Genomic DNA, 24,794 nt, shown 5'->3' with positions numbered 1-24,794 from the left:
CCAGTTTACTCTGCTTTGGTTAGACCTCACTTGGAATACTGTGCTCAGTTTTAGGCACCACAACTGAAGAAGGATATAGTAAACTGAAGCACAGCCAGAGAAGGGCAATGGAAATGGTGAGAGGGTTGGAGACCAAGACGTATGAAGAAAGGCTGAGAGAGCTTGGCTTGTTTAGCCTGGAGAGAAGATGACAGTGAGGTAATATGACAGCCATCTTCAAGTACTTGTCACATAAAGGATGGAGCAGAGTTATTTTCTGTTACCCAGAAGGTAGGACCAGAACCAATGGGATCAAATTAATGTAAAAAGAATTGTCAGCTAAACTTCCGGAACAAGTTCCTGACAGAGTGGTTCGTCAGTGGAACAGGCTTCCTTGGGAAGTAATGGGTTCTCCTTTCTTGGAAGTTTTTAAGCAGAGGCTCGATAGCCACCTCAAAGAAATGCTGATTCTGTGAATGTAAACAGATTGTGAGTTACTGGGTAGAAGGGATTTAGTCCATGCATGGTTCTTGTGGTCCTTTCTTGCATACCCAGGAAAATGTCAATTGCTATTTAGGGGTCTGGAGGCAAATTTCCTCCAAGCCAGACTCGCCAGGGAGTCTGCTGTTTGAGAGGGCATCATCTGGACATGGAAATGGAGTCACTGTGTGTGGGCAGGTAGTTGTGGATTTCCTGCATCCTGCAGGGGATTGGACTAGATGACCGTGGAGGTTCCTTCCAACTTTATGAATCTATGATTCTGTTATTCCAACACTTCTGCTGATTAATATAACCTATTTTTATGCAGAATAGGAGCTCTAAAAGTGTAGAATGATTCTGCTCTACTGATCTCAAAGGGCTTTTTGCCACTAAAATGAACTGAAGAAGAATCTGTCTCGGATCAACAATTTGGTTGTGAATGGAATCTGATTTCTTATTGTTTGCTTTGTTGGACTGAAATCAATAGTTTAGATAGAAGAAATCCAAACTTTGGGAGAATGCAGATGGCATTTTAAATGCTCAGTGCCTATTTATTTCTGATTTTTGTTAATGTACTGTGACAGATAGTGGAAATTAAATCTAATTACAAACAGAAATGCAAGAAAAATGCTAATTTTTTCTCATCTATTTTGTGTAGAATAATTCGACAATCTTAGAAAATGGCTAAATATTTATGATAGTATTGCAAATAAAATTAGGAATAATTTTGAATTTTACATCTTTCACATCCCCCAGATCTCTGCTTTGATTTCCTTCTTGTGTGAATCAGACCCTCTTCTATATAATTTTCTGCTTGTTTTTGGCACCATTTCTCCCCTGGAAAATATACATGTTATCTTGTATATCCATTGCATATCCATTGCTCATATAAATGATATACAAAGTATGTACAAATAACAGATTTAAAAGTATCTAAAATCTGTATGACACAGATACATAATGCAAATTAATCCACAAACTTGATAGCAAAAGGTGTAGGACCAGTCATTGATGAAGACTGCAAATGAATATAAATTGATTTGAAATCAAGAGCATTTATTCTGTTCTGCATAATATAAAACTCACCAGAACTACATGTAAATTAGTATTTTTTAAACACCCCTTCTGATACTGCATGTAGTTAGGGGAATAGAAGTATACCTATATGTCTGTTTAAATGCTCTTCTTCTTTCCCTGTTAAGAGGTTTAGATTTTGTAACTAACTATAAGAATGTACCCAGTCTGGTCAGTAACTCCTACAAGCAGCAATCAAGTAATCCTTGACAAAAGGATGAAGTTTTTAGGCCTTGGATATGATGGAATTGCATAGTTTGATTACAGGGAATAATTAGGACCATTCCGCACGACTTTAATATAGCACTAGTCTTACATTTTGTTTTTGCCACTAAAACTGCTTTCTGCATGACATTGTGAGCAACACTCCTGCAACACTAGCGCCAAAATTGCTCCATTGTAGTGATTTTCGGGGAACCGGAAAAAGTGGATTCACCCTCAGAAAATCGCTACACTCTTGCCAACAACTTGCAACACTTGTGAAAAAAGACATGTGCATTCTCAATGTAGCAGTTGCAACAAAGTCCCTCCCCCTGGCTCTCTCCTCCGAACTTCCGGCAAAGCGATTGCCATTTTTTTTCCTCGGAGCGGGGAAAGCAACGAACCAGCGAGACTTCATTCACCCAGTGAGGCTTCTCCGGCTACAGTCCCTCCACAGAAGTGCTTTAAAGCTCCCTAAGACCCCAAGCACAACACAGCCCCCTGTTCGCCAGTTCCCTTTAATTTCGGCCAAAGATCGCGCCCGTGTGTGGGGGGGATTTTTTTTTCCACTCTGGGGAGCATGGTAACAATGAATCGCCAGCTCACACGCCAGCTAGATGGGTCTTTCCGTTGCAATGAATCAACGCATATTCGTTGCAACGTGTGTGTGTTAAAAAAAACTGCTTAAAGGGAAAGGGGCTTTTCGGGAGCATGATAACAACCATCCATTGGCTATTCTGTTTGATTGACAGCCAGGGGCAGAAACAAGCACAGAAAAAAATCGCTTCCTTTCTAGCGATTCCTGCGAGACCAGAAACCTGTGGGGAACGAATGAAATACTACTGGATTCCACTAAAAATGAAGGTATGCTGAACGCCGAGATTCCACTATTTAAAATAGCGTTTCCGTTTTGTGAAAGCAATTGGCAACATTGGTCCTTGTGCGGAATGACCCTTAGTATACTCCAACAGCTTTATCAGTGCTGTGGTGAGTGCTGGTTACATGTGGGGATGCGTGGAATCAAACCCAGATCACCAGATTAGAAGTCTGCACTCCTAACCACTACACCAAGCTGGCTCTTGCTGACATTCAGCACCAATTTCCAGTCAAATTCAACAGATTTCTGGAGAACTTTTGCTTTTGACTTAGTAAAGATGATCCTACAAAACTGGTCATTAGGGAATTTTCTTCAGCAATAAATATTTTTACTTGCCTGTGAACTTTCTCATGTGTTCAAGGGTTCAGATATTGTTTCAGAAGTTCATTTGTTTAAATAATTGAGTAATCATAGTTGCCGAACTACAGAGACAGAAAACTTTTAATTACAACTGAACAACTTTACTGAAATTTAAATTATGTCATTAAGGACTGGTTCACATTGCTAAATTCATCCATGCAGTTAGTAAACAGCATAGTATTAACTTCTCTATAAATGCAGTGACCCAGAAACAAATTTCTCTAGTCACCCATGATTATGGGTGGACAGTCTTGGTCACAATAACCTCTCCACATATGATCATACACATATTACACCCACTCTTTCTAAGTATAAAATATCTAAGCATAAATAATAACTGACTATGTTCCTCTCAACTTGAATCATTTCATAGCCTTTCTATCTCCATCTTTCACAAATAATTCTTTCAGTGGGATCGGGCATATTGGGTTTGTGCAAGAGTTTATATCCTACATAGAGCAACACAATGTGACAGAAAAGACAAATACAAAATGCAGGACCAGTACTCATTAGATGACTCACCTCTTATCTCACCTCGACACTCCCAATTTTCCAAGTCTTTCTTTCTGAACTAAATTATCTGGCCCTGTAACTGGAGGGAGGGGGGAACTTATTGGGGGGAACTGCTGGCTATCTATTACTGCAGAAGGTCCTGATTAACACTCATCGCTGTGCCTGCTATTTTTTTCCTTTGGGTTTACTGCTGGATTATTTGCTACCAACTGGACCTCTATATGGAATTTTTGTGGACAGGTAGCCACAAGCCCTCTAGTCCAGCTACTTGTATTATTTCTTTGAATAGTTCTTGTTCCTTATAACACATTGACGTCTCAGCACAATTTGGATGCTTGAGGACAAATGCTGTTTCCATTGGCTGCAAAGGAAAGGACACGCAGCAATGGGTTTAAACTACAAGTACAATGCTATAGGCTAGATAACAGGAAAAAATATATTAACAGTCAGAGTAGTTCAGCACTGGAATAGGCTGCCTAAGGAGGTGGTGAACTCCCCCTCACTGGCAGTCTTCAAGCAAAGGTTGGATACACACTTTTCTTGGATGCTTTAGGATGCTTTGGGCTGATCCTGCATTGAGCAGGGAGTTGGACTAGATGGCCTGTATGGCCCCTTCCAACTCTATGATTCTATGATTCTATAGGCTTCAGTTTTAGGGTCTTTGGCTCTTGTGTTTAGCCATCAAGCCATCAAGCTACTAAGCACTGATGGACCTCTCTTCCATTAATCTTCTTTTAGCTCAGTAGTGCACCCCTCCCCAGTGTTGAAAGGTTCCACTCTCATTGCACACCTAGGGAGAGTCTGCACTTACTTTGTTTATTCCATTGTCAATCCTGTTGAATTCAGATCGCTTTTGAACTCGGGTCTTCCTCTCCCCCCCCCATTGAAACAGGAAAGTCTTCTGCAAGTGGTTAGGGAGGTTCAGAAGGTGGGGGGGGGGGGAGCCAAGCCTCTTTCTTTCTTTTCTTGAAGGGAGGGGGGAGAGGAGCCAGGCAGGGAGCCTCTTTCTTTTCTTGGAGGGGAGGGGGAGAGGATCGAAAAAGGCAGAGGAGGGAGGAAAAATCCAGGACTGACAGAAGTTGAGAGAAATTAGGGGCTTCTCCTTTAGGGCAAGCATGTCACAAGACCAGGTGTAGACTGGTTCTCTACCAGAGGTTCTCTACCACAGAGCTTTCTTTCCCAATCTGGATATTGAGGATTAACAGCACTCTAAGATATCGCACAATAAAGGTAGGGTCACTCCGGATCAATCCTTCTTGCTGCAGAAGGAAAATTTAAATTGCCCCAAATCCAAACGGAAATCGCATTCTGTGTAGAGGACAGGGACTGAATCAATCTGGGGTTGGAATAAAAGCTCCGTGTAGTTTACACCCTAGAGAGATTGCAGTGAAAGCTTTACCTTGAATCCATAACGTATAGCTTCAATGAGGCACAGGAACATATGTGTAAAACATAGAAAAAGCTTTACAGATAAGAACATATATTCAAATACATCATTCTCTGCTTAGCCTGCCTGTCAATCAGGGCTACACAGGAGCTTGAACAAGTTTCAAGACAAAAACCTGGCTATAACACGTTGAGCCACAGGAGAAATGGAGGTTATTCCTTCAGCAGACAAAATGCAGAGTAACAGGGAAAGACAAAGCCCTTCTTCCTGTCAAGGAGCAGTAGGCACTGCCTCCCTGAAACTAAGAACCCAGGTGAGTCACTGAGGATATGCCCAGGCATGCCTTTGAAACTGGCTGTAGTTCTTTTTCCTGCAACCACTTGTGTCTCTGTTGAACACACAACCAGGACACTTTAAACCTTATAACACATGACCTTACAAGGTAGGCCTTTTCCAAATTATATACTGATTGCATTCTGACAAATAGTCCTTTCACCTGTTCTTTCAATTAATAAAAATATGTAGATATCACAAAATGAAAGTGGAGAGTTATCATTAGACAGGTGAAATGCAAACTATGCATTCTTATATTTTATATTCAAGGGACATCATTATGAATTGGGGATGGGTCCTTATTGGAACTGTTTCAGATCATGGAAAGAAAAACCCTCTTCTTCCTATTTCTATCAAATGCCATAATGATGCTTCCTTGAAAATGTTGATCAGATGTGACATACACAATCTAAATAATATTTGAAAAGGTTTAACTTTCAGGTCTCTCTTATTTAAAAATAGCGTTGGGGAAAATGTACTAGATTGGCAGTAATGTGTTCTGAAATCCTTCACAGTTGCAAACCTGTAAAAAGCTTCTCAAGGTTCTGGCTCAAGCCACAGAGCAAGTTTCTCTGTGATTTCTGCTAAGTTCCCATAAGAAACTCACATGCCACCTCTCTTGCAGCCTTGAGAAGTGACACATTACAGATTTCAAAACACCCCCATTCTGACCATGAAGTCCCTCATGCTATAAATGCATTTGACTCTTGACAAAATGAATATATTCAGCTGCCTCCCACAGGTATCTCAGCAGGAAAAGTGTGCCAGCAGCTTCGCTGACCTTTTCAGGTGGAGTTGTATATGTCACCTATGTGCGTCCGTTGAGTTCAGTGCTGAAGGTCAAGTCAGCTAGGCAGATTTTAACCTGAGAAAAATATAGAGTTCTTATCTCTTCCCTACTTAATAGAACTTTCAGAGACATTTATTTTACTCCATACCATATTCTATGTAGCTGCTTTGATATGAAACTACAGGGATGACATTATCTTATGGCTGAATAATCAAGTGGACTGGATAATCACACTTTAGGATATGTGGTATATTTTATTTTATGAATAACTAGATGATGCTTCGAGCTGCATAAATGATTTCTTCAGCTGGAGTTATTGACTACCAGGAGTGCAATTTTTGGCTCAAAGAAAGGCATGACAAAGGATTGGCTTTAAGCATGGTCACAACCTCTATTAACATGTTAGGGTTGGCACAGTGTGAGAAACTCCCCCATCTAGGCAGTCTACTGACTGCTATGCGAACCAATTCCTGATGCGAAAGGAGCCTGTATCATTTCCCCACTGCTAAAGCAGACCACATGCCCCAGGAATTGGCCTAATCTGGGAAGCTGCCTCATAAGGGGGGGGGCAAAGGATGTGAACCACTCTGGCTGACTCCCAGACAGCTTGGCCAAAGGGGCACACACGCCTACCCCACTGGCTTGGATTTTGCCCACTTTGGGCCTCCTCCTAGGGAGGCCCCATACCCAGAGGAGTACAGTCACACACCGCCTCCCTTCAAATGCACTCCCTCTCATGCAAAACCCCACAGGTGTGACGAACAATATAACAAACTGCCAACTGGTAACTCAATTTTCTTAACATAGGGTAGGTGGGAAGCTGTTCAGAGGCGTCCAGCAAAGAGGCCGAGCCCTCAGCCCATGGTGGTTAAATAGGTGCACTGAGGACCCACCCTCACTGGCGAGCGTGCTCTGATGCGCAGCACGCCCACCAGGGATGGGACACGTCCCTTCTTCTCGCCTGCTCTCCGCTGTGCCAAAGGTGGCCGCATTAAGTTGTGGCTGTGTACTATCAAGAATTTGTTCTTTCCCTGGTGGTGTTTTGTTCTACTGCATGATGCACAGAAGTTTCACAAGTGCCATTCTCCCATAGAGTCACAGTGCTGTTAAAGCCACACAGGCCCTACCAAAATAAAAAGGTATGGCCTTAATAATTTCAGCAATACTTATAATTTTCAGCATTGTCCCATAAGTGGATACTTATAGCCAATGCCTAGGGCTATGGTCAAACAAGACAGATTATTCTACAAACCTGAAAAAAGTTCCACTTTTGCAGAAAATCTGAATTAAAAAAAAATACATGGGGAAGAACAGCCATTCCATGAAATCCAGTATGATATAATGGTTAGCATTTCCAACTAGGATCTGGGAGACCCAGATCCCCATACTGCTCTAGCCTTGAGCCAGTTGTTCATTCTGAACTTAACTTTAAATTGTAGGAGAAAAGTTGATATGTGTATAAATGCTGGCAGTGTAGTGCTACGGTGAAGGAGTGTAAATAATTTTGGAATATATAACAGTATAGCATGATAAACAGAAGGAAAGAATGCTTGCTATAATAATATGTTGGGATATACGGGAAACATCAAGAGAAAGGAGTGCATTCAGTGATCAAAGAGAAAGAATGAATGATTAATAGCTGAGTGTTTGACGCTTCATTTTTCTTTTTGCTACATTTTTGTTGAAGTCTATTTAGAAAACCATGCTGACTTCTAATTGACTCTAGTTCCTTTTTTTTAAGTACTCTTCCCATTTGATGAATTTCTCTCAGAAGGAAACAACTTTTGTGAGAGAGAACTGGTTCCTTCTACACTGCTGTGGTAATGCAGTCACGTGGTTGATAGTAGGGTTAGTTCCCTTCCCATGCCAGGGCTGCACCTGGTTGTGTGATGCATGAGGATGAAGGAATCTCATAAACTTGAGATTCTATGTTATTGTAGTGACATACGAAGGGGTTGGCCGTAAAGAAATCCAAGCCTTAGGTAAGAAATGACAATTGGTTCTATGATTTTAAAACTTAAGGTCAGAATTCATACCCAGGATAACAAAGAATCATGCAACTAGTTCCTCAAAGCTCACATGCACAGATAAAAACTTGAAAAGATTTTTTTTTTAAAGTAAAGCAGGTCGAATGGAAAATTAGTTTCCCCTAATTGGCAAAAATTGGTAGATAGGAGATGCCTCCATCAAAAGATTAGCTATTTGGTAAATTTAAATCAAACATAAAGTAATAGCAAATAAACTGAAATGTCCACAATACACTCCCTTGTCATCTAACCACCATATTAGAGTATGCGGCTGATTTTAATTCAGAAGTTGTATTTGCCTGGGAAAAAGTCTCTCTTACCTTTTCTGCATTGGGAATCTACCCTGCCCCACTGCTAATTTGGTAGTGGGGCAAATTCCCAATTCCAGATGACATTGTGGGTGGCTTGGGACCATCGCAGGCCTGGTCCAACACAGACCTTCATTTGCCTCGGGGTAAGGGAACACTGAGTGATCTCTTTTTGCCCTAGGCATTGACAGGGCCTGGACCATGGGGAAGGGAAAAGTCAGGCTGTCCTGGCCTCGTTCCTCCCCACCCACAGCTATGACTACAGCATCCCAGAAGGGACAAACAATGCCCCAGATGGCTTTGCTGCACTGCACTGTGTAGAACAGCCCTATTTTTAGGGCTGACTTGCAGGCTGACACTGTACCAAGTAAGACATGACTCAGGATTGGTATTAATATAAAGGTAAAGGTAAAGGTATCCCCTGTGCGAGCACCGAGTCATGTCTGACCCTTGGGGTGATGCCCTCTAGCGTTTTCATGGCAGACTCAATACAGGGTGGTTTGCCAGTGCCTTCCCCAGTCATTACCGTTTACCCCCCAGGAAGCTGGGTGCTCATTTTACCGACCTCGGAAGGATGGAAGGCTGAGTCAACCTTGAGCTGGCTGCTGGGATCGAACTCCCAGCCTCATGGGCAAAGATTTCAGACTGCATGTCTGCTGCCTTAGCACTCTGCCCCACAAGAAGCTCTTCGGTATTAATATGGCAACAGTAATAAAAACAGTAATTAATAAATACCAACCAAGAACAGAGGATTTGCCCCAATTTGGGTAAGAAGGACTTACAACACTTAAAACATGCTAGAAAAGAGACTCCATTGCCAGCATCCATAGAAAAAACAAGAACATGGAGCCTCCTTACTCGATAAACTTAAATATAAAAGAAGGCTCATAAAGTTATTTACCAGAATTTGTTGCTTTGGATCTTCCTCTAGTTTGTAATGCTAGATGTTTCCAGAAATCACACAACCACCTAAAGCCCAATGAGAGAGAGAAGCAGTCAAGAAATGTAATAGTAATAATAATAGGGGGAAAAGCCACCCTGGAGGTTTGGAAAGGTAAGAACAGAGAATAGCAACAGAGTTTTTCCTGCTTTGCCATAGATCTGTTCAGCTTGGTGATAGATATTTTCTGGAAATTCCAGTTCTGGCTATTGTAAATTAGGTTTCCAGGAATATTTCTCAAGAAATGCATCAAAAAAACATTTATTTTCACAATTGACACATTCACAAGGTTGCTGTTTAAACTGTAATATTTAAACTTCAAAATGTACTGAAGACCATGAATACAGATTGTGTTGCTAGTACAATGGAAGATGGGATGGTTTTTGACAGATGAATTTTACCATCTGTGTTTTTATTGTCCCCCTCCCATTTACTGTAAAACAAAAACTTTTTTTTAAGTGGCAAGAAATTCAATAACATACTTCCATTAATCTGATTGCAACATGCGGCATGGTTTCCCATATTTCATAAGGGCACACATCATTTAAGCTGTGAAGGAAACGTGCTTAGTCAAAAAAAGCCAGCTGTAACCAAATTATTCATATAGGAAATTGCATCTTAGGCAGTTCAAATATGCATTAGGCAAAGGAAGTTGCTAGATGAAAGTTGTTTAAGATAGTTGATATTTTCTTTCTTATGCTGCATATTTTCTCAATATGACAGCCACATATGAAAGTGAGGGAAAGGTGTTTGACATTTGGTGACCAACTATGTATATGCCTATTTAAATCTGTACTCCCCCAATCTAGAAAGTTCATGATAATTCACAATGGGTTTGTTTTACCATGAACACCATCCTTTTCTTTCATTGCATCGGGACTGATCCAGTTGTTCTGAGAGTCAGAATCCAGGAGAGAGCTGCTGGGAGGGTGAATGGGATCTCCCCTTTCTTAAACTGATAAATTACTATAGAACATTAAGTGAGGTTGCTTTGTGAGAGGGCAGAGGTTGAATACTTGCAGCTTTCTGAAGAGTGGTGTTTTGTCTAGTCCGTTGCTCATTGAAGAAGGTTCATTTGTCTGGGGAGGATTGCAGGTTCCACACTATGCTTTTGCTACTAAGAGGCAGGGGCTATGAGTCTCTGAACTATAAGGCTCTTCCTAGGTAGAGATGCAAATCAAATGCCTCTTGGCTTGTGGCTCTTAGCCTGGGCATCAGGCCTGGGTCCCCTGCATCATTATAGATACCTTTCAGTCACTAACCACCTAGGGAGGTAGAAAGCCAGCAGGGGTTGGGTGATCCAGTGTTTTTTCAGAGAATGCCACTGTGACAGACTATCAAGGGTTAATGCCTAGGAGATTCTAAGAACCTTTGAGTAATGGGCTGTTCATATGGAAATCTGTGGAGAATGCCAGTCAGGAAATTATAGTTGGGACAGTTGAAAAACAGACAATATAGCACTGACAGTGGAGTGGAAAAGAGACAGAAGGAGTGAGTGGATCAATGAGTATCCCCATTCAAGCTGAAAAGGGAAATTGCTTTTAGTTAAGAGAAGTAATCTATGACCAATGAAAAGTAGATAGTTCTTAAAAGAGTAATGATCCCTGGGCTATGTAAGAAGAAGGATTTTGGGAACTTGGTGTGTGCTTTCTAAACCTGAAGTATCAATGCAACTTAGAAGCCAATGCTTGTGCGTTAAAGCAGAATCTGAAAAGAAAGTTCCTCTCGTCAAAGTTTTAACGACCATGTTGGATAACAGAAACACAAGTGGGCAACAAATTATCTAGATAGATTCAAGTGGGTAGTCGTGTTGATCTGAAGTAACACAACAAAAATTGAGTTCAATACCACCTTTAAGACCAACAAAGATTTATTCAAGGTGTGAGCTTCTGTGTGCAGGCACACTTCCTCAAACAAAATGGAACAAGAATCTTGCAAGTGCAGATATATGAAAAAGTAAATTAGTGGCAAATTAGTAAATTGTGTCATAGGTTGAAACTATGCCATATTATGTCATTTGATCATTCTTTGCTAAAACAGCTAATCTGTCCTTTTGAGTTCAGCTGTATTTCACAAAAGCATCGAAGAAATAAAACTATCCATGTAAATAATTAATGGCAGACCCTTTCCCAGCTGTGAAAAGAAATATCTGGAGTTAGTGTGATTACAAATTTACCTCAGTTATTATCATTTGCTCACTTCATACATCCAGCAAAATGCAGCACACAACTTTGCTAGGCAGAGATAGGAAACTTTCCTTTTTAAAAAAATAGTAGGTGTTTTTATTCATTAATTTGCTTAAAATTATTTCCTTAACATTCTTTTCTGAGATATATATATTTTTTAACCTTAGGAATTCTGGTGGACATAACCATCTGTTTACAGAAGGGATGTTACAGCACAAATGGCAGCTGACATATATAACAGAAAGTTTCTTCTTATAGCTTTAAAATGGAGTAAATGAAAGCCTTATAAAAACTATGTGAGCCTTGCCTGATTTCACATTATTATCACCTACCACTTAGCCACACTGTTTCTTTGCACCATTCTATCACTTTCATTATTCCAGATTCACCCTGGCCAAAGCTGTCAGACTAGCCATTTTATCACATTTCAAGACCTGGTACATTTCTCAGTACCAGGTAGAATTTCATTTGCAAGGCTGAATTATCAGTCCTGGTGTGTCCTTACAGTTTTCATCAGCTTTTATCGGTCTGCAAACAGAATCAGTCTCTAGTTTAGCTGTTTGGCTACAAAGAATCAGGAGCCATTGAATTTCTGACTTCTGAAGTTCCCTAGAATTCTTCTGAGGTTGTTCATTTCTTTTTTCATATTATTATAGAAGAGTTCAACAACCTATAATTTTTGTTTCTTTTAGGTTTTGCCTAGTTTCACACACTCCAAATTCTTCTGAACTGATATATATATATATATATGTGTGTGTGTGTGTGTGTGTGTGTGTGTGTGTATAAATGTGTTATAGTAAATACATTTTAATTGTTTCATGGCTTTTGCACCTGTTATGTACTTTTCATGTTGAGTGTTCAGCAGAAATCTTACAAAATTCTTCCATGTTCCAAGTTCTGTATAAGTCCTGTAGTAAAAAGGTGTTCAGTGGAAGGAATCAAATCACCAAAGACTTTAAATACAAAGTCACATTCATACTTTGGAAAGTTTCTCATGAACATTTCTACATTGTGTGGTTTTATTCTCTTCATAATTTATTTTCAGATATTTTAATTATTTCTGAACACTATATATTTCTATTGTACTATATTTTTATTGTAGAATTCTTCTCTTCTTTTATCTTTTCTTTTATATGTCCTAAGGTTTAGGGCTTAAATTTTACTTCAGGTTTTATGAGCTTCTGTATTAACCATTCAGTCTTTCTGTTCTGCAGTACACAGTCTACTTTCTTTACCCTTTATGGTTAACTTTATTATATCACCATCATCATGGTATTTATTCATTGAGTGTCTTGTAAGGAAGTCACCAATTCAGCTCTGTATCCATATTAGTATTTACTGGGGGATAATAAACAAAATAGGATTTCTAGGAGTTATTTACATTCCTTTAGCATTAGAGATTAGAGGACAGAAGCTGATATCAAAGGCTAGTGGAAACCAGGGCCTGCATAGTAGAAATATGCTGAATGGAAAATAATGCCAGCAAACATCCATTAATGGGTCAGCAGAACAATGGCTTGTCCTAAATTAATTGTATTGCTTTGTCTCACATACTTTAGCATGTCTCACATACTTTTCAAAAGCAATTTAAAAATATTAAAATTAAAATACAAAGTAGACAACTATTTGGTATGTCTATGTCCAAGGATTCCTGTATGTGTCTTGGTATCATTTTTGTTTTATTTTTTAAAAGAATGCTGAGAGCTCTGGTGCAAATATGATCACCAATTAAATTTAGCTCACTCATACGCCTCATGGAGTCAACTTCCTTGCCAAGCCACAGTGATATTGATGCTCAGTGTTCATTTAGAATTCCATGTGTGCTAACAGTCCATCTGACCAAGGCAATCACATTGTGTTGGTAATTTCTATGTTGTAGATTGTGTCTACTTTTGGCCTTTGTATAGTTCACAAACTAATTCCTCTCTATCATGGAGAAGACATGAACTCCCTAGTTGAAGGTTATTAGAGTGGCCTGCTTTTCAAGAATAGAGAATGTTCAACATCCGTTGATGGATATGGATATGATGATACCACAAGGTGCACAGAAACACCTAAAACTTTGTTTTTCTTTTAACAATTAAAGCAAAACCATGAATGACCACAGCCACCAATTGATGATTTGAGAGTCTGGCTGGCAAGGCGTGACAATGCTTGCCAGTGTAGCAATGTGTGCTGGGTGGGTGCACGTGTTTGAGGTGGCAGGGGCAGGCTTTGTGGTGCCTATTTAAGCTGTCACGTGTAAGGGCCCAGCCTTTCTGTTGCCAGTCACCACCGGGACAGCTTCCCAACTTCCCGCCCTATTGTTGTTGTTAACATTTCCATCACAGTGGTTTAAGGGGGCACAAGAAAAGAACCCATGGTTTCAGGGGTACTGGAGCCCTGAGGAAGGGGGTCTCAATAAGAGACTGGCTTGTGTGAGCATGGCCTACCCAGCTGGATAGGCCAGGGCTCTGAGCCAGACAGCTGTGTGACCAAATGAGGTGGGCACCCATCAGCCACCTGCCAAGCCACTTCCCAGGGAGATGGACCCTGGAGTCAAGGACCGGTCCTCCAAGCTAGGATGGAAACAGATTCCAGGGCACTCTCAAAAACAAGAATGAGCAGCCAGACAGCTTACAGGGGCTCTAATTCTCATGTCAGGTGAACCCTCCAGTTGGAGACTATGTAACAATAAAGTTGTGGCCTTGTTACTGCCAACTAAAGTCATGTCTTGCTTGCTCACATGCCCACCTGCTAATCAAAAGCTGGTGAAAGATGCAGCAGTGGTGTGGGAAAGTAGCTGTGGCAAAGTAATATGTATATACAGTTCTATTAAATCTGCAATACAATGGGTTTGAACTGTTTAGACACTGTTCAAAGATGTGCCAAATGTTCAGTTCCAGTTATATTTTCCAATAAACAAGATACAAACCATACCAGTGAGATGAAATATGACATGATACAAAAATATAGACGTGTGGATTTAATTCATGCTAGGGAGAAGTGAAACAGAAATTGAGATTTTTTTCAAGATAAACAGCAGGGATGAGATGTTCAATAGCATGCCTATGTATAAGATAACTACACTGACTCCAAAGAGTTTTTTTTTATTTCCATATGTTCCTAGGACATTCATCAACATTGCTTTCGATGCATAAAGCTGAACAGGGAATTGATGTGTCTTTCCATGAAGGGTTGCTATCAAAAGTAGTTATTAGCAAACCCCTTCTTCCCCATGCATGATCAGGAACATACTCACCCACACCAGCTGTGCCCATATTCCATTTATAAACATGCTGATTAAACTGTCAAAGAAAAAAAATGCATTTGCTTTGCATGTTCAATGATGCATACACATATCCCTCAGCAGGTCATACTAAGATGAACAGAAACAGAAGTTGGTGCCATGCCTTGGAATCTTTTAGTCAACTTTCCTGAAACCAAGTGCAATAAACTCTGAACAATGTACAGATTCCTCTTCTATGATGACAAAAAGATGACCCACGGGGACCTGCAGGGGACATTTCATTTTCTCCTTTATCCCCCTTCTCTATTATTACCTCTTCTGCTTTCATGGCAGCCCCAATAGCCTTTCCCTTTCATGATTCCATCCACCAGCCAACCTACCTTTATCCCCTTCCCCTACTTCTTATTGTTTCAGTTAGATTTTTCAGGACCTTGACAAACACCAGCTGTAAGGGATAGCAAATGGTCTGAGAACCTTGAGTAACTGTTGAGGGTGGCAGTTAGAAAATTTAAGTACAGTAAAGAAGAATGAAAGATTGAGAGAGGATCCTGAATGAGGAAAGTTGGACAAGTAGTTCTTCCTAGTAAGGGGGTGATCCCAATCAAGAGTTTAAGAAGGAAAACTGGAGCTTGCGTGTGCCTCCCTACCTTCACAGATAATTTTGTAACAAAGAAGCTTAGAAGCTTATGTCTGTTCATTTAAGCAGTGACTGCTGGGAGAACTCTAACTGCAGTTTTAAAGATCTGTCTGTATAACTAAACAACTTTGTTGTTACCAAATACCTATTGTTTATAATTAAACAAATTTAACTCATTTAGTTGTCTGTTCCTTAGCCAAGTTCCAAACCTGATTCCTACCTTACTATTCCTCCAGAAGAAGTGAAATGTGTTGGTTTTGAACTACTATCAGCCTCTCTTGTGCCATAATCTGACATACACAAAGGATTGTATGGTACCCCCCCCCCCAAAAAAAAAATTGGGAGGACTGGCAAATACTCCGGAAGATAGAGACAGAGTTCAACAAGATCTGAACACAATGGAAAAATGGGCAAATGAGAACAAGATGCAATTTAATAAAGATAAGTGTAAAGTTCTGCATCTGGGTCAAAAAAATGAAAAGCATGCCTACTGGATGGGGGATACGCTTCTAGGTAGCACTGTGTGTGAACGAGACCTTGGGGTACTTGTGGATTGTAAACTAAACATGAGCAGGCAGTGTGATGCAGCGGTAAAAAAGGCAAATGCCATTTTGGGCTGTATAAACAGAGGCATCACATCAAAATCACAAGATGTCATAGTCCCATTGTATACGGCACTGGTCAGACCACACCTGGAGTACTGTGTGCAGTTCTGGAGGCCTCACTTCAAGAAGGACATCGATAAAATTGAAAGGGTACAGAGGATAGCGACGAAGATGATCTGGGGCCAAGGGACCAAGCCCTATGAAGATAGGTTGAGGGACTTGGGAATGTTCAGCCTGGAGAAAAGGAGGTTGAGAGGGGACATGATAGCCCTCTTTAAGTATTTGAAAGGTTGTCACTTGGAGGAGGGCAGGATGCTGTTTCTGCTGGCTGCAGAGGAGAGGACACGCAGTAATGGGTTTAAACTTTAAGTACAACGATATAGGCTAGATATCAGGAAAAAGTTTTTCACAGTCAGAGTAGTTCATCAGTGGAATAGGCTGCCTAAGGAGGTGGTGAGCGCCCCCTCACTGGAAGTCTTCAAGCAAAGGTTGGATACACACTTTTCTTGGATGCTTTAGGATGCTTAGGGCTAATCCTGCGTTGAGCAGGGGGTTGGACTAGATGGCCTGTATGGCCCCTTCCAACTCTATGATTCTATAATTCTATGATTCAGCATCCCAGGCTGGGTCAGCATATATCTAAGCCATTTGGTGAGACAGATAGAAAAACAAAGAAGAAGAAAGGGGTTTGCTCAGCTAAACTAAAGGAAATGAAAGTGGAGGCATGATGTAAATTTTGGGGGCCTTTTCGCACGGGGATCTTTGTTGCAAATTGTTTGCGGAATGAAAAATCGCCATTTAAAATAGTGGAATTCGTCGTTATGCATACCTGCCTTTGTAGTGGAATCAGTTGCGTTTTTTAGCGTTTCCCACAGGCTTCCGGTCTCGGCAGAAATCGCTAGAAAGGAAGCGCTATTGCCAAGCTCGTCCCGCCCCTGGCCGTCAAGCAGCCAATGGGCAGCCGTTAGCATGCTCCCAAACAGCCCCTTTCCCTTTAAGAAAGGTTTTTTTAAAAAAAAAGGTAGATTCGTTGCTACGGAGAGACCCATCCAGCTGCCTAATGTGAGCTGTCGTTTGATTGTATGATCGTTGGCACGCTGCCTCGAGTGATAAAAAAAAAATCCCCCCCCCTCTCACGGGCCCGATTTTCGGCTGAATTTATGTGTAAAAAATAAAGGGACTTTATTTCAGCAAACGGGCTTTTATGTGGTTTGTGCTTAGTGACTAAAGGTGAAGGACTGAAGCCAGGGAAGCCTCTAAATAGAAAGAGGCTCGCTGGTGCGTTTATCCCCGCTCGCTCGGAGAAAAAAAAATGGCGATCGCTTCGCCGGAAGTTTGGAGGAGAGAGCCAGGGGGAGGGACTTTGAAGAACCAGCAACAATGGTAACGCACAGGTCTTTAGCGCTACTGTTGCAGATTGGTTGCAGGAGTGTATCGCTATCCGGAGGGTGAATCCACTTTTCTGGATTCCCCTGAAAGCGCTACAACGAAGCGCTTTTTGCGGGTCGGTTTCAGGATTGTTGCAGATTGTCTACGACGTCATGGGTTATGGCAAATTAGTAGCGTTTCCAATTAGCAACCATTGTGCTATTTTGAAGCCGTGCGAAATGGCCCTGGCTTTCCCACTTCTGAATTTTCCCATCCATGCCTAATTCCCCTGAACTTGTACTGGTTCCCAGCCACTGGCTAGCAGTCTTACCAACTTCAGAATGAGAAGGCACTTGAAGCAGAGCCTCTGAAGATATCTCAGCATTTATCCTTACACTGTATCTAAAGAGCTAAAGAACCTGGCTAGGATAATCCAACAAAGCCATGCCTCAGTTGAGAATTGAAAGTATCCTGGAGCCGCACAGCATAACTTTGCTTAAAGTCTTGAAACAATATTCACAAAAGTATGTTTCTGGAAGAGTCACTCTAGTCCTGTAGATACCAATTTAGTCTCAAATCTAAGCAGGCTGAGTTTGTATACTTGAAGCAAACAAACTTGTTGGATAGCTGTTGGTAAGTTACTATACATTTCTAGCAGTTCCTTTGCATGTTTTATCCATAATTAGGTTCTACATATTTAATGGTGCTTTCTCTCAAGTAAGTGTGTATAAGATTGCATAATTTCACCTCAAATTCAGATCAGTAAAATTTGAACACTGATCTAGTTCATCAATGGTTGAACATAATAAGGATAAGTTTTCAAATTGCTGCACAATTCCCAAAATAAAGAAAACATATGCATTAAATGGGTTAAATGGCAATTTATTTATTTATTAGACTGATCTGGGCTGCATTACTACCCAGCTCTTGGTGTGGGCATCCTAACTGCTTGGCTGCTAGAGGCATGCCAATGTTAATTGTGTGTGTGTGTGTGGGGGGGGGGTTCCCTGAGGTGCTGAAGGAGATGGTTGTTCATCCCTTGCTGAAGAAACCGTCGCCAACTACCGCCCAGTCCTGCATTTTGCATTTCTGGACAAGATGGTTGAAAAGGCTGACATGAATCATTCTTGGAGGAAGCTTCAGTGCTTCCATACCAGTCAGGCTTCCATCCTGTCCACAAGGTGGAGACAGTGTTGGTTACCCTCATGGATGACCTCTGACACCAGCTGGATAGGGGTTGTTTGTTCATGATGTCATGATGTTATATCTGTCGGCTGAGTTCGACGTGGTTGACCACAAGCTCTTAGCCCACTGCCTCTCTGGGACTGAGATACACGGAACAGTCCTTCAGTGGCTGCTCTCCTTCCTACAGAACTGGACATAGAGGGTTGTTGTGGAGAAAGAGTTATCACACTCCTTTCAATCCCATGTAGAGTTCCACAGGGGCACTTTTCTCCCTCATACTTTTCAACATCTTTATTCACCCTCTGGCCCAGCTGGTCCAGAATTTTGGGCTGGGATGTCATTAGTATGCAGATGACACCCAACTCTATCTCCTCATGGACAGCTGCCCAGCTCCCCCCCCCCCCCCAAAAAAAAACATTCACCAGATATTTGGAATCCATAGCTGGATAGCTAGAGCAGAGCTGCCTGAAACTCAACACCTCCAAGATGGAGATCCTGCAGCTGGGAAGGAAGGGGGGGGGCAGATGAGGAAGCACACTTGCCCGACTTGGCCAGTGTGCAGCTCAAAATGTGCCAGGAATCTGGGCATGATCCTTGATGCCTCACTCTCAGTGGAGGTGCAAGTCATGAGAATAGCCTGTCTGGCATTTTTCCGTCCTTGCCAGACAATGCTACTAGTACCCTTTCTGTCCCTGGAACACCTGGCCATGGTGATCCATGTGATGGTCACTTCCAGGATTGACTTCTGTAATTTGCTCTATGTGCGCCTTCCCTTGTCCTTGACCCGGGAATTGTAGCTGGTACAAAATGCAGTTGCTAAGGTCCTAACAGGAACACTTTGGAGGGACCATATCCAGCCAGTGCTGAGGCAGCTGCATTGGTTGCTGGCAGCAGCCTGGATCAAGTTCAAGGTTCTGATTATAACACTTAAGGCCCTTCATAGTCTGGGGACACATATCTGAGGGACCACCTATGCCTCCAGCAGGACCTTTTACTCTGTAGGTTCTAATTTGTTGGTTGTTCCTGGCACATGGGAGGTTCAGTCCTGGACCTGACTGGGTGGAACAAGCTCCCAGAAGAGCTGATGGTCCTGAAGGAGCTATTGTTGTTTTGCAGAGCCTGCAAGATGGAATTCTTCCACTAGATCTTTGGTTGAGGCCAGGGCACACAGAAGATCTAGGGGCCCTTCGAAACTAAATCACAGTGACTTTTCACTGGAATGGAAAACACCCCTGGCCTCTGTGGTGCTGGGTGGGGGGTTGGAGTGTGTATGGAGGGTAGAGTTGGGTTTTTATTTTTGCCACTGGCCTATTGTCAGTTTTATTTTTAATTTATCTTTTATGTGGGTTTTTCTTTTCTTTTGGCTATAACACACTGTGAAACAGTCCTCTTATAGTGGCAAGAAATAAATCTAAATAATAAATTCAATTTTTTAAGCCAATTGCTTTTCCTGGTCTGCATGTTTAAAGCTATGCTAAGTATAGCTTACCACTTTCTCCTAATTCTGGCAAAAATTGTGGTTTAAAGTAGTGAAGCTCCAGCCCCAAGATGGCCTCCTTGCCAAATTAGTAAGCCATGAGAGGCCAGTTCTGGATGACTCTCCCTATGATGTCTTTGGGTGTTTTACTGGCCAATCAAAAATAATAATACAAAACTTCCTTGACCCTAAAGAGATCATCTATTCCTTTCATTCCAAAATACATAGGTGGGTGGGTAGGCATTGATGAATAACATTACAGGGAGTAAGTAACATTACAGGGAGGAGCAAGATTATATCATCTGCTTACATCTTTGGCAAGGAATGCATGATCCCCTTGAGTAGATGCCCCATGTTTGCTTGTTTTTTGAAAGGGAGAAGGTGCAAAGGAAAATTCCAAACCATGAGAAGTAGGAGCTACAACTGTAATTATTGCTGGAAAAGTTTAAGTTCTTTGTTCATTTTTTCATTAAGAAACTAATTTGGTACAGATCATTATCATAATTTAATATCTATTTTTCCTATTTCCATTTCATTTGGCAATTTATCCATTAGTGGATCTTGACTTTTCTACTGCTTAATGTTTGTCATTTCAAGTGGAAATAACCTTTGAATTTCCTGAGAAGGAAGATTCTAAAGCAAAGACATGACACTGTCCTATATTGCTTCTGGATGACTTTGCTTGTCCATATTTGTCAGGTTCCACAGCTTGAGCCTTGCATTTGTAACATTTACCTGATCTGCCAGTATCATAGAGCTTTACTATAGCAGTGTTTTGAGGCAAACATTGATGTTTTTGTTCACGTGCAATTATGAGAGATGCTAAAACAATTTCAATGTAACTCACTTTTAAAAAATGTACTCTGTCAATTAGGAAACCAGGAGGTGAATCTAAGTTTTCTTGTACAGAAAGCGTAAAGATGCTGAATTCAAAGTTCTGTTTGCACAATCCCCTTAACAACAGCTATTTTGGATCCCACAGTAGCATGTGTGTTTGTACAAGCTCTTAGATGAATGTTTACAGAACTGCAGTAGTGATCATTTGCTTTCTGCTTGTAGTTGAAGAAGAAGAAGAGACAGTTCTTATATGCCGCCTTTCTCTACCAGGAGTTTCAAAGCGGTTTACAATTGCCTTCCCTTCCCTCTCCCCACAATAGACACCCCGTGAGTTAGTTGAATTTTAGAGAGCCCTGATATTACTGCTTGGTCAGAACAGCTTTATCAGTGCTCTGGCGAGCCCAAGGTCATCCAGCTGGCTGCATGTGGGGGAATGGATAATCAAATTCGGCTCGCCAGATGAAAAGTTGGAAGTCCTAACCACTACACCAAGCTGGCTGGTTACTCGAATTTGAACTCATGTTAGTACAAAGAGCAGTTGTTAGTATGGTTACTACTAATACTAATTTGTACAATTTCTACTGGTTGTTAGGGGCCATGTCATCTCTGTTTGGTTCTTACTCAAATGTATTTTTCACAGTCACCAAAAGTAACACCAAATTAAAATGGAATAAACCAGTGTTTTACTGTCTCTTTTCAAAGCTCTAACTGTTGCAGAAGGTGACAGTGACAAAACATCACAATGATAAATGCACATCTATTGCTTTAATAAAATATATAGCAAATGAGTAGGATTCTAGCTTAATGGTAAGATGCAGGAAGTTGTAAATCTCACAGACTAATCCAACTTGAAATCAATATTTGTTTTCTCGAGCATTTGGGGGAAAACGCTTTTTAAAAAGAATATGCTTTGTAGGCATGCTAAATGTAATTAAATCCTATGAGCTAAATTATGCCTTCAAGTGTGATGGTTGCAGTACAATAGCAGTAAGCATTGGAATAAAATGGCAAAATTTTTGCAAAACCCAGGGTGGCTAAAAGCAAACCTCTGGTATGTTATTAAATTGTGCTTTTCACAAGGAGTGCTTGCCAGTAAGTTACTGCAAAAGAATCTACTATATTAACCATGTATGCTATCTCCATAACATTCACATGACATTTGTGCTAAAACTGATCATTCTGAAAGCAAGATGGTCAAAAGGATTTATTCTGCATTTCCTGACTTCATGATTCCAGTGCTGGGTAAGTGGTATACAGTTGAGAGGAAATTATCATGGGCCTCAGGATGTTAATTCCACTTTCCTGAAAAATAAACAAAAATGCCCTGGCCCACCCCTGCAGTGCCATGAAGTGCACAAAACTGTCCAGAGCATATTTTTGTCCCCTGCAGGCCTTCCTGTCGAGATGGGCCTGCCATGGGACAGGCCCTGTTTGCCCCCACAGCGCCAGAAGGGAATGCAGAAGAATCAACGTTCCCTTAGCATGGGACTTCTGGTGCCTGATTCCACCAGGCCTAGGAAAGCAGCAGCCTGCTGTTGTCATCATGTGGACATGGGGATTAGCTCCAGGTCCATATAGATGCCACCCTGGCCTTTACTACCCGTGCAGAATCTGCCCAGGCCCCACTTTATTCACCTCCATCAAAAATAATTTGACCTATTAAAAGTTAGCCTTTAAAAAAACTGTGTTGTAGTGCTGAGTTTCTGTGACATTAACAAACCATAGTCAAAGTAATGTAGTAAAAGAAACAACATAACATGTGGATAGGGGACCCTCCATAAATATAACCTCAAAAGAATGTGAATGAAAAGAATTGGATTGCTATCTAGTCCAAGGGAAACTGATTTAGAAGCTGCAGTGTTGGAATCCTGTTGTCACATTACTGGTAAATTTGGCCCAGAGTACTGATTTGTCAATAACAACAGCACACCCCATCTTTCAACGGATTTGATAAGGTTGGAAAATCAATTATGTTTTAGAAATACTAATATCACAATCATTATCTTTCCTCTAAGGGCATATATTTGAACACAGCTTAATTCTTATTAATAATGCATATTTAATAAAGGCAATCAAGGACCCCAAAGAAGCATTCTGGCTTTCAAATGAGACTCAATACCAGGTTGAAATATCTAATCAATAATTTATTATATACTAGATGACCCAATAGGCACATGGTGCTTGGGTATATTAAAGAGGAATCCAGTAAGATGACTAGAAAATCAAAACAAAGGGATTTTTAAATAAACTGAAACTGATAGACAAACATGAATAATGTGGCATTCATTTCAACACAGAACTTGATAAAAGACAAAAGTACAATTGCAAGTATAGTTATTTCATTACTGTAATGCCACCGAGTAGATCCATATAAATTGCACATTATATAACTAAATACTGTATAAAATAGATGTGTAGTTGTTTCTATAGGATAAGGCCAAGTCAGAGTATGACTACAGTGCTGCATGTTGTAGCCTAGCACAGCATGTCCAAAGTAAGGGGATAACTCTGATGCTGAAGTTTTACCCAATATTATATACATTTGTGATGATGTCACAAATGGCAGATACTTACTGCCATTGTTTATTAAAAGTGTAGAATATGTAAATGTGACATGGTGCATTACAACTGTCACATAGTTTCATGGTGATCACATCTTGAAAGACCACCTGCTTCTACTTGAGCCTCTCGGGCAGTTAATATTAATATCAGAGGCCCTGCACTGTATAACCCCAACTTTGGAGGTGAGTCTGCCAGAGACACAGAATGGGCAGTCAACGTGGCTAACAACTTTCTTCTTTTCTCCATTTTATTCTCCTAACAACTCTGTGTGGTTGGTGTAAAAGTATGCAAGTGGTCCAAGGTCAGTCAATTAGTTTCCATGGGAGAATGGACATTCAAACCTGAATGCTGTAAACATCCTGGCTATGTGTATACAAATGCATTTTTTTAGTGTCTAAACAAGACCTGTAGGCACCCCCCTTGCTCCTTTAATTTTCCTTTGTATTTTAAGAGTATCATAAATGTATAGTGACATTTAAGTACATAGAGATATTTGATGCCATTTTAGTCAGTGCTGAACTTTTCAGCATTAATTCAAGCACACAAAATTAGCTGTCCAAAAGAAAAATGATATTTGAAACACTGTGGATGTGTGTCCAAGTCAATCCAGAGTACTGCATGCCTCTGTCCAGTGGCCATCCATGAATATAGGGTTAGATCTTTGAACTAGGGATACTAAAGTCCAGCCACTCCTACAATCCTTAATGTTTAATGATTCTCTATAGCTTCTATAGTCCAGGTATACTTTGATCTACTTTCATCCAGGATTGAGACTGGATGAAACAAAATAAATGCAAAATTATTTTAAAAGTCTACAACTGATAAATTCAATCATATGAAGGTAAACAAATCAAGAATATAGTCCTTGCAAACCACTGCAATGATTGAGTGACATTCTCTGGGATTTTAGCCCTTAGCCACAGGATTCTCCCTACCAGATTGAAGATAGAGAAGATAAAGGGGGTTTTGGATTTATTTTGTTTTACAGGCTATTATATTTTTTGCCTTGCCAAGCAGGCATCTGGAATGAGCATTACTTTCCCTCTTGATTTCCTAGCACCAAGATCCCAATAACGGCAGAGAATTGAGACTTTATTTTGAGACCTATTTCTATTTTATTGTATAATTAAAGGGTTTTATTGGTGTTATATTGTATTTTATTGGATTTATATTGTGAACCTCCCTGAGATGACTTGTCATGAGGGGAGGTATAAAAATGTAAGTATAAATAAATAAACAAACAGAAACAACAGAAGATGTGTGAAGACACAGAGACAAGCCTATCATGCACAAAGTGTTTCTCCTTACTTTCACTGTGAATGTCCAGTGAGGCCTGAGTTCTCTTTCCAATTGCCGTTTCCTCATCTTTCCTGAGAGTGGTTTTGTGGCAGTTTGACCTCTTCCTTCTCTTATAAGTCAAATGTGATTCAAAAGCACAC

The 24,794-nt window shown here is 40.7% G+C and overlaps 1 long non-coding RNA gene across 1 annotated transcript in view; it reads right to left on the bottom strand.

The window, feature by feature from the left end:
* Positions 1-24,794, bottom strand: part of LOC143819047 (uncharacterized) — a 242,747-nt gene that overhangs the window by 202,930 nt on the left and 15,023 nt on the right. Inside the window, exon 2 of the long non-coding RNA XR_013224739.1 lies at positions 9,231-9,298. This is a non-coding gene — a long non-coding RNA (uncharacterized LOC143819047). The remainder of the gene's footprint in view (positions 1-9,230; positions 9,299-24,794) is intronic.

The sequence above is a fragment of the Paroedura picta genome, chromosome 10 (genome assembly GCF_049243985.1).
Source record: "Paroedura picta isolate Pp20150507F chromosome 10, Ppicta_v3.0, whole genome shotgun sequence".
NCBI classification, from domain to species: domain Eukaryota; kingdom Metazoa; phylum Chordata; class Lepidosauria; order Squamata; family Gekkonidae; genus Paroedura; species Paroedura picta.
This window is presented reverse-complemented; position numbering and strand designations above follow the sequence as displayed.